Source organism: Limulus polyphemus, unplaced genomic scaffold (assembly GCF_000517525.1).
Source record: "Limulus polyphemus unplaced genomic scaffold, Limulus_polyphemus-2.1.2 Scaffold222, whole genome shotgun sequence".
NCBI lineage: Eukaryota > Metazoa > Arthropoda > Merostomata > Xiphosura > Limulidae > Limulus > Limulus polyphemus.
Window position 1 is genome coordinate 795,420 of NW_013665832.1, and position 12,239 is coordinate 807,658.

Below are 12,239 nucleotides of genomic sequence, written 5' to 3' on the forward strand. Positions count from 1 at the left end.
CTTAAGTGTCTATTTACTTATGACCACTCAAAGTAGATGCTAGATTTATTTGTTATAAATGTTGTGAAAAGCTACACAAAGGGTTACCTACACCCAACAGTGCCTTATCTTAAACTAATACACTAGAAGGATAGCAGACAGTCAACTGCACCCAAAGCTAACTCTTGTACATCTCTTGGCTGACCGAATAGTGCGATTTTACTGCCATTCTTATAGCACAGTCATATTCCAAAGTGTGGACTCGAACTATAAACCCCTGAATCAAAGACCAGTCACGCTTATCACTAGACCACACTCAATCTGTACATTTCTTCTAACATAAATTGTTTATATTATTTAGTTATCAAGTTGTTGAAAGATTTAACTGATTACATAGTTTGTGCAGTTATGTTATAAAAACATATCAGCAAATCCCAGTTTTTTATATTAGTATATAGTTATTCGAAGTCTTTTATTTTCAACATTCAAAATGAAGTGCCAATGAATGACTGATACACAACTTTTTGTCAACAAATTTTAGTTCATGATATTGTGAAAAAGCATACATGTTATTTATTTGCCTGTCTACTGTACAAAGAGAGAAACAGACACTGAAGAAAGGAAAACTGTTCCTGAATTCTAAGAATATACCCTAATAATGACAAGACAAAATCTTGAAATGTTAGCAGAAAATTATTTACAGGTTTCCATGCAAAAGCATTTTTATGAGTGGTATTAAAAATAAAATTTTTAGAACATAATATCAAATATAAGGAATAGGAAGTTGTCAGTTACATTTGCAGTATGATGTGTGCTCACCCATACGCAAACCTAAATAGTGGTATGTTTCACTGCCAGTCAACTTTCAATAACATTGTCATTTTCATATGTATATATCCTATTTGCTAAAAACCTGGTTTCCATACACATTGCAGGCACAGCACAGATAGCCCATTTCTTCCATGGGCAGAATAGGTGTGACCTCAGTACAATCACAAGGATGAAAGGCAGCTAGAACAATATCAACTTAATGACTTTTTTACCACATTTTTACGTGAAAACTGCAAACTCAGAAATAACTGATAAATTTATATTACTACCAATTTAATACCATATTAACATGAGAAGGTAGAAAATGTGTGACAAATTTATACACCATATTATCAAGAATCTACAATACAGCAGATTAAGGAAATGTTATGCTGAGAATAAATTTGAAAAAGGACAGCAAAGAAAGAAAATTTTTATTCACAAGTAAACAAATGCTGGAATATTTACCAATACCAGCTGGCATTAATGTTATTTATCTAAATATCTCCAACTACTGGAGTTTTTGTTTTACAGAATTTTTGCACAAAACTACTCACAGGGGCTATTTGCAAATAGCCAATCCTAACACTGAACCAATAGATGAAAAGCAACTAACTAGTACAGAACACACATTGCCAATTTTTTACTGAACAAATTTAATCATCACTTTTATATAGAACACCCATTAAACTATAGTGGAATGCATTTTTGCAACAATGAAATCTCATATTCACAGTCCAGATCACTAATCAGTAGACCATGCTTAACCGTATTGGTGAAGGAGAGCAAAATATGCAAAGGATGAAGATAGGAATCACATCACTACTCATTTTCATTTCAAAAAGTCTTAGTGCAGTAATCCATACTTCTAGGTTACCTTAGTCAACAAACATACTTATAACAAATATTAGAGGAAGACAGACCTACAATTCATGCTAATTTGGACAAGTCTCATTTCGTTACAGCTTTTACAGGAAGGATGAATATTGTTAAAACAGGTACAATGTTTTGACCATTGGTGCAATCATTCTCATGTACACTAGTGATTGGAATGTTTAACCTGTTTTAAAAATATTCTTCTTTACTGTAAATGCTATAACTTGTAATAAATACTTATAATCAGTAAGTAAACTCATAATGAAGCTATTAAATCTAATCTCTGCTTTTATGTTGAAATGGTTCATGTCAATGTGAATACAATAATAACTCTCTCATAGAATAACATTTCAACTCTCATATATATCCTCTGCAAGTATTTTCATTCCTACTTTTTATAGTAGAGGGAGCATTAAACATTTTTTAATACATACATAAATGCTTTATATTACAGCCTCTAGCTCTGCAAAAGATGGACAATATATTAATTTGGCACACATAAAAGTAGGCTTGAAAGATCATTTTATGTGCAGAGGGGAGGGATGAACTAGCCTATTTTGATTAGGAAAAGAGAAATCCCTTTTCCAGTAACATGTTGATGTGGGAATTTCTTTATGACAAAATGCTGAATAAATGTGTATAACTTAAAGAATCCCTCCTACAGTCATTTATGCAGATTATAGGTTGGATATTATAGTAAATCGCAATTTAGTTTTGGAGATGGAGAAACACTGAATATTTTCAGTCTTAGCCTACATACAAACATTAATAGCTTTTTTTTTAAAGTTATTTGCAAGCATTTACAGGTACTTTTGTGCCTTTTTCAAGGTCAAATTGTGTAAATTAGTATTATGGATACTCATATTAATTTTATATGTTTTATGCATTTCAGGATCTGTAAGCTGCACACAAGCAGAATCTATGCATTGAACAGCATTACAAAGAGCAATATACATGCAGTTTTATTCTGTAATACTGTCCTACATAATTATAATCACCTTATTGTAAAATATTGAGTAGCACTATTAAGGTGTTGGATTTGTTTTTGAACACATAGCTACAAAATAGGCTATTAATTGAAGTACAATGACTTTATTGCAGTTGAAAGAGCTGCTAATTCCACCCTTACAGAAATAGAACATTATTTATGAAAATTTTGGTGATTTTATCAAAAATTTTCTGCAGGTGTTCAGCATGTAATTTGCTGGTGTCCTTGTGGTATACATACTTGTACAAGTTAGTATGAGCTGAAGATTCTCTCTTTTGGAGATATATATAATGGAAGTGATCACAAACATAGATAATGACTGTAGGTTATACTACCTAAAGTTACAATATTTTCCCTTCTCTTAATTTGGAAAGGCAAACTTTCTAGTTTACCAAAATACTTCAAATTTACACTTTTTCTAGAGCACTTGTACACTTTCACATATGGAAAATTTACCTTTTGGAGTATTTCATGTTCTAGTTACACAAGGCAAAGGCGAGGGTCTCACTTTGCTATTTTTAGACATTTCTCATGGACAATGTTAGCGGAGATGTATTTTTGGATCTTGAATCTGCAATCTAGTACTATTGCTGTATGTAAGTTTAGAAGTACATGATCATTAAACTCTCCCTATTTTCACTTCAGACAACCCATGACAATTTATGTGCATATAATGTCATACTGTTTGTCTGGGGGATGTATCTTCAACATCATCTTCTTCAAAGTCTTCACAAAGAATTTCTAGAAGCATTTGTCCATTGTAAATAAGGATTAATTTTACTGTGTTCAGCATTGTGTTAGTTCTCTTTTCTGCAACTCAGTAAAGTAAAATTTTAAAATTTAATTCTGTAATATATTTCTAGATCAAACCTCCAAATACTTGTCAATATTCAAAATGGCTTGTTTTTTAATCTATGCAGAGCTATGTGATTTGTCTTTGTTAGCTACAAATACAAGTTCTAAAATTCACAAATGTTAATTACTACTTAACTTTATTCGTAAATTTCAGTTGTACTCTTCAGTATCATTCAGGTATGTTAAGTCAAGCGTAACACAAATTAAGGTATGTATATGCATAGATATTATAGCTCAACTTTATAAAATGTTTACTCATCCTAAAGCTATCCATATAGCTCTAGTTATAAATATTAACATACACAATCTTATTAAAATAAATAATGCTGCACATTTGTTATTTATAAACCCTTATATTATTTATCATACTAATGTGCACAAATGGTTATGTAAATATCTTTCATAACTACTAGAACACTTTGTTGAAACATTCTCATAGAAAGCTCCATATATTAGTAGTTAAAGCACCCTATAATACTATGAATGCAAAATAGATTGGATTTGGTTTGTTTTGAATTTCATGCAAAGCTACAGGAGGGCTATCCGTGCTAGCCGTCCCTAATTTAGCAGTGAAAGACTAGAAGGAAGGCTGCTAGTCATCACCACCCACTGCCAACTCTTGGACTACTCTTTACCAATGAATAATGGGATTGACCATCACATTATCTGGTCTGGAGTTGACATCCTCTTACAGAAAGTTCACCATGTCTTCCTTTCTTGTGCCACTCTGACACATCCTGCATAGTCCAGTTGTTCCCATTCACATACGTCTTTCATCCAAGTCTTTCTTGGTTTCGCCCTTTGTCTCTTTCCATTGGTCTTGCCCTCCAATAATGTTCTCTGTATTTCCTGCTCTCTAACCAGATGACCATAATATCTACACTTTCGTTATTTCAATATATTAAGTAATGTTCTTCTAGCTTTGATCCTTCAAAGTACCTCTTCATTGGCAACTATCTTTGTAAGATATTCTCAGCATTTTTGTGAACATCCACATTTTAAATACATGGATCTTCTCCTCCATATATTTGTTGATTGTTCAATGTTTCAACAGCATATATAAAAGTAGATAGTACATAGCAGCTAGCTAGTCTTTTATGCTATTTGATGCTAATACTTTTTGCTGCCAACATATCTCTCATTTTGCAAAAGGTATTTCTTGCAATTTCTATTTGTCTTCTTATCTCTGTATCATATTTATCATCTGCTGTAATGATTTGACCTGTATATATGTGAATCTCTTCACCTGTTCCAGACAGACACCATCGACTACGATGTTTATCATTTCCATGTCTTGATGTTCCCTGCTTACTATCATCATCTTTGTCCTTTTGTTGTTCATTCTGAGTCCAAATTCTGTGCTTCTTATCTTAACCTCATCTATAATCTGCTGTTTCTACTATCAAAGTAGTGTTGTCTGCATATCTGAGATTTGTAGCATTCACTCCAACAATGCTTACTCCAAGTAGCTTGTCAATGTCTTTGAAGATGTCCTCTGTATACAGGTAAAAAAGTTTTAGCAAGATTATATACTCATTTTACTCCTCTTTTTATACAAAATTCTTCTTATTCATTATCATCTAACTTGATTGATGCTGTCTGCTACCAGTATAGATTTCGAATGAGTCTCTTGTCATTATCATCTATACTGATCTTATCAATAACTTCCATTGCCTTCTGGTGGTATACTCTGTCAAACACCTTTTCATAGTCAATAAAACAGATGTAGACTTTCTTATTAATACATAAATATCTGTCAAGAATTGTCCTGGTATTGAATATTTCTTCTCCTGTGCCTTTGTCTGGTCTAAATCCTGACTTTGCTTTACCAATGTTGTCGTCTATGACTTTGTCATTTCACCTTGTGATGATCTTAATAAGGTGGCTCATAAGGCTGATAGTTCTATGCTCAGAGCACTCCATTGCTTTTGGTTTCTTCAGGATTTTAATAAAGAGAGAATGCCTCAGATCATACGGTAGGTGTCCACTATTCGATTGCACAAACTTGTAACAATCTTAATACCATCTTCATCAAGGGCTTTTAAATATTCTGCAACAATCTCATCCTTTCCTGGTGCCTTCCCATTCTTTAGACTCTTGATTGCCCACCTAACCTCTGACTCTAGTATATACAGACAACCAGTGTTATTATCCAAGCTCATACTGTAATGGTCTGTTTATATTATCATACAGTTCAGAAATGTACTCCTTCTAACGATTAGCAACTTCTTTCCTTTCAAACAAGATGGTGCTATCTTTGTCTTTGATACAACCACCATCTGCTTTCTATTCTTTATTTCTGTCTGTGAGTTCTTTCACCTTAATATGCATTTCTTTCAACTTGAAATTTCTTTTTAGCTCTTCTATTTCATCACACCATTTATTGTACCATGTTTGTTTTGCCTCATTGAAGGCTGTTTTTATTTATTTTCTATGAGTTCATACTCTGGCGTGTCACATTATAACACCCAAAAAATAGACTAGTAGATGTACAAAAATGAAACAAGTATGGTCCTAAAAAATACATTAATTTAAAATCAACAATTTGTTTTTATTTTGAAAAGTTGCAGATGTACTACAAAAACAACTGAATTGTTTAATATTAATAAATGCAAGATAGTTATTTCATAAGGATACTATGATGCTGGCAAATGTAAAGAGGAACTTGTTCTCTTGCCTGATTTGAGATCTAATTACAGCCATGCCTATTGAGGATTCCCCCTTGTTTAAGTATCTCATTTATAACAATATCTTATTTAAACTTATCCTCCAACAGACTGGCAAGAAGAGTAATTCCTACTATACACATAAGAAATATGATTTGGATGTAAAAAATAAACATTAATTTTATAACATACATTACCGCAGGAAAAAAAAAAGTATTTATATAAAAAGCTGTTAAGTCTAGATAACATCTGAGGTTGATAAGAAACCTTAAATAATTTTTTGGTCATCTTGATAATCTTTACATTCATAAAACCCACTTCAGATTTCAAGCTACATTTTATCAACTTAAATGTAAATACATTATTTTCCTACAGTTCAAGAAGACTAATGAATGAAATGCATTAACTTCCTCACTCTGTAAACACAACATATGTAACAATGCAATTCAAATACATCTTTCTAATTTTTCCATTCTGATCAACAAGAATTTAAGAAATGTTTCATCTACTTTAAATAACATATAATTGAAGTTTTCATAGATTTAGACAACAGTTGCTACACAGAAAATATAAGAGAAAGGGAGCAAGCCTACAGTTTACATATTAATTCAAAAATTTAAGCAACAACAACAACAACTGTAACTTAGACTTGGCTACCATCACTGCAACAACATCCCTGTGATTGGACCTAATTAGCACTTCAACCAAGTCAAAGACGTTAAATTATATTGTTTCATTTAAAAGATACGGTATGTTTAATACAAATACTTATATAATTATTATTTTTGAATTTATATATCAATTATCATCTATTTTATTTTATTCAGTTGTCTAAGAAAATTTTCCTAAAGTATTATTAACTATAAAACTTGTATTTTCCATGTATAAAATAGGAAACAATTATTTTGTTTTATATCATGTTTTGCTTTAAATATCTAACTTAACATACCTCTAACTATTTTGCAGGCCCAAGTCAAATACATTACACATAAGGCAAGCAGTAGCATGTTCAGAGACACCTTAAAAAGTACCTATAAGTGTTCTCTGGTGAGAAAACTGCTATAAATAATGTGTTAGAGAAGAGCTGACAAATGATTCAGAAAGCAATAACTTAAAAAGAGAATTAACTGAGTGATGAACTAGACCTGATAAATAAATTAACAAGAAGGAATAAAACTAATGTAAATTAATCAATAATTATTTGAATTAATACTTACAATAAGAGTGTGGAACTAAGAAAGTCCGAGTCTGTTGCAGCAAAAATAAATGAGCGAAAGCAAATGAAAAAAGTCTGAAAAAGGCAAATCAGTACACTTGACAAGTATTTTATTCTTAGTATGTATCAGATGCAGTAGTTAACAATTAAGTGAACGAATGTGACAACTATCACAGAGCAAAAGACACTTAAATAGCAAGAGAAGATAGCAGGTTTGAAATTTTTAATGGACTGCTATTGTCTGTTGAAAGAAAATGAGACAAAAGCTTGGGTTCTCTACTGAGAAAATGTTTACTAAACATCCTTACTAAAGTGAAACAACCAACCAACAGGTTTAAACAAAAAGAACTCATCCATGTTGTGCCATGTTCCTGTGGCAGCATTCACATTGAAAAAACTGGTCAGACAACAAAATAAATGTTAAAAAAAAACAAAAATACAACTAGACTATCACATCCAAATAAATCAGCCTTTCCCAAACATAACTACAAAACATGACATATCATAAACTGAAATCAACATGGAATTTTAGACAAAGTTTGCAACTGGAAAGAAAGAAAAGTCAAAGAATCTATCTACAAACTACACTAAAATGAACTCAGTAGAGACAATGGTTTGCACATCAGTGACCTATGGACAACCATCCCCAATAAGCTCCTACTGACCACACCCACCAATCACCACACCTGCTCAACCCCAAAGCTTTATCACATAGCCATGCTTACCTTTATAAAACACTACACAAGTACTTATAAGGACTTACAGAAAGCCTGAATTTTCAAACCTATTACATCTATTCTGTTCAAAGTTCCACTGAAATAAGACCAAGATAAAATTTACTGCATTCTAAAGAAACAATTCATGAAGATAATAACAATAAACTAGAACTTGACATCTTGGATAATGGCTCATGGCTACAAAGTATAAACAACTGAAAACGAGTATGTTGATAAAACACAGACATGTACACATTAAAAGTATAATTTTTCCCCTTACAGAAACCAGTCTGGAGGACAATTTCACAGGATAACTATTTATGAGAAAATGAAAAATATGGAAAATGTTCCAAATCCTTGGTGGATATATTTTTTGAAATTAAATGCAGTGTTCCACTTTTCCTATAAATTGTCTCTTGACAAATAAAATGCAGCTATCTAATGAAGATTACTGTGCCTGGCAACATGTAAAAAAACTATAATCTCACAAGAAAAGAAGTTTATTACATATGGAATGCCTTATTAAATGGAAGGAATTAGAGCATAGGTCAAAAATGAAATCTGCAGTAGATAGTACAATTCAAAGTTGAACCAAAATTGAGCAGCAGGCATATTATTTAATAGGATAATTGCAATAGTTATACATTTGACATAGAGAAATCAGTTTTTTTTAGAATTATTGATAGGTTAAATTACCTCTTCAACAGAACTTTTTCACTAAAGTGAAATTGATGGCCAAGTTTAATCCCATAATAAATTGTCATGATATAAAAGACTGTTTAGTTTAGATATTATTGATTGATTTGTTTTTGTGAGTGAATATTTTATTATTGTTTAGCTTTTGTTACAATAAGAGTTAAAAGCAGACGATTGTAGGAAGTTTTGTTTACAATTTATTGATGTTGAGACTATTGAACATAATGTGCAATACATTGACGTTGAGAATATAGAAGGCAGACAGATGATTAAGTTATAAAGATAGAAATAGCGTGAGAGGAGCAGAAACGGCAGACATAATAGCAGAATAAAGTTACGAAAGGAAAAGTTAACTACCAGAGAAGTGATAGGCCTATATTTGATCGACATATACCTAATGTTTAACATGTTAGAGTAAGACTAACATAGAAAAGGAGATAAGAATAATAATTTCTTCCATCAAAGTGTGGTTCTAAAGTAATTGAATAAGCCTGAGCACACTATGACAAAAGGAATAGAGGATATTTAGAAGAAAGAAGACCAAATGATTATGGTAACTCACGCCACAATTGTAAGTGAATCAATCACGCACAGAATAATAGTGCAATAGTAATAGAGAACATAATTTAGCTTGTCAACTGCAATTCTAAAGTAATTGAATAGGCCTAAGTGGACTTTTGACAAGAAGAAAACTACATATATAGTGTTTATGATATACCTATAATCTCTATAGTGTAAAGAATTTGTTGTAAATACGTTTAACTTGTTCCGAATATATATATTATTTTGAAAACAAGTGATGTGCATGCTGTTTATTTATTGCTAACAAATCAAAGACACTAACTGTAAAAGAATCCTAAGCCTAAAACAACAACATAGTAAATATATTTACACTATTAATGATAATTTATACAAATGCTAATAATTTAATCAATGGCATACAGAAAAACCTTCTTCAATACACAAAATGATTTTGATGGTGTTGTAACAAATGCTAAAAACCAGTAGCAAAATTATCAAGTATTCCAGGATTACTGGAAACTAGTGTCAAATAAAAGAAATATTTTATTTGTCATAAATCAGAGGAAGAACCAATCGCTCCTGCATAACAACAGTTATTACATTGTAGTAGACTGGCTTTAATAAAATTGGGAGATAGAGTTCAGTTGCTCCATAATTACATGTAAATTTTTTGTTTTCCGTGTGATATTAAATCAATTCAAAGTGTAGAGCAAATGAACTATTAAAATCATGCAAGGATGTAGCTCGAGCACTATTCAGTACAGGCGGAGTATGTCACATGTAACTGACTTACAAGTTCAACTTCAAAATCTAGCTACAACTCTTCCAGAGACATTTGGCATTCTTGGAATAATGACTGCATTATATTAACACAAATGATTTAGCAGCAGTACATCTCAAAGTGTGAATTGCTCTCCAAATGTTACTTACAGCTCCAGTGATTGTTGCATTTGTTGAAAAGAGTCTATATCAAAGCCAAAATTAATCAAAACCTATGTAAAATCACCCATGTCTCAGGAGCATCTCTCACAGAGTTGAACACACTCCCCATTGTCTTATAGACAATGTCCTTCAGATATCCCTAACTAAGCTGTAGGGGAAAAACTTCAGATATCAATCTATCCATGCCACAAACTGCAAATGTTTATCTCGTGTGGTTCTATTCTGTTAAGAAAGTAGTTCAATAATTTATGGATAGCTTGTACATCTATATCAATACATTCAAAACAATCATTTGCCTTATAATACATCTAATTATGGTTTTGGCAATTTTAAAAGAAGTACCTGAATCAATTAATACGTTTTACTAGAATTGGACAAATCAGTTGCTCTAACATTAAACTTGGAACTTCTAAGATTGAAAAACAAGTAACAATATGTTGAAACATTCAAAGGGGTTGAGCATTCTTATTATACCCCAAGTACTTTTACAAAATAAAAATATAATTTATTAAGCTTGAATCAGCTGCTCAGGTGAACAATAAATAATCAAACTTTTAAATTTGAATTTAAAATATTTAATCATGAGTCAGTCTGAGTGAAAGGTGACTTACATGCTAAAAATAAAATACTACTTTTAGTCTTAGTTTTCTTTCACTTGAATAACCTCCAGAATTTCCTAAATTAATATTTAAAGTATTTTCCCTAATCTAACACTAACTGTAGTGAAATCAACATACTGTGAAATGAAAAGTTGAAAAACCTGAAACAAAATTAGTAGCACCTTTTTTTCTGAAATGACTGTAGATTATAATAGACAATTACAATTATTTATCATAGCAGCCTCAGCTTCTAACATTTTCACATCTGCTTTCTTATTGCTTTATAGTGTACATTAGACCTTTATCAGTATGTGAAAAAACAATAAATCACAGTAGAGCTTGGTGTAAACAAATGGTCATGTTACAATCACACGATGCATGAGCATTCCTGTTAAATGATCTTGATAAAAAATTTTAAATTTCCTTAAGTTTTGAAATGTAGTCTAACGAGTTTCTCATTTTTACATTTCAATTGATTTTGTTAAAAAACATATAACAATATATCAAATATATAGATATATATAAAAAACAAGAAATTAACACTTACTTTAAGCATACAGGCTGCTTGCACTTGGATGCCATCCTTCAGTAACCCTACTTTTTTTCTACCTATGTTGACTGTCCAAAAATAATTCATGTAGCTTTCGTATATGCATTTTAGAACACAAAAAGATATATCAGGCACTAGAATAGCGTGTCCCAAGACTAATTTAATTTAACTAGCTTTCTAACTAGGCTATAAATAGATTTAAGAAGTCCTGTTAGCTGTTTGGAGCTGAACAACAAATACAAAGAATCTGAGGCCAAATGTCTACGAATGGGCAATAAAAAGAAACACATGGTAATAAGATCTGTATAAAGGAAAAAATGCTATTTCTATTGGTTATAAGTACATTCAGTTTAAATAACTGCCTTAAAGTTGTGGTAAGATGGGATAAGCCTCTCTGGTGGGTTTGACAAATTTATTGATATCTCAGCAAATAAAGAAATTAGGAGGTTCAAATTTTATATTCTAGTCTGTCACTGTCAACAGTTTGAGCTTCTAATTGGATGGATGCTCTGAAACCCACAAATGAGAAGAGAAAAAAAAATATATATATATGGGATAATTCAGTGTGCAAGATGTGTCACATGACAGAGAGAAGTAGAGATTGAGAATGTATTTAATTATTTCCATTTGAAACTAAGAAATTAAAACTTAGATAATATAGAAATTTAAATTATAAACTACACTTTGATTACATGTTTATTGACATAAGTTGATAATAAATTGGTTTAATTAAAATTTGAATGCAACTCTGTAATAAAAGGTCTGACATTTGCACCTTGATCCTCCAAAATGCAGTGCTTGGCCCTTTAAACTATTTATTAAAA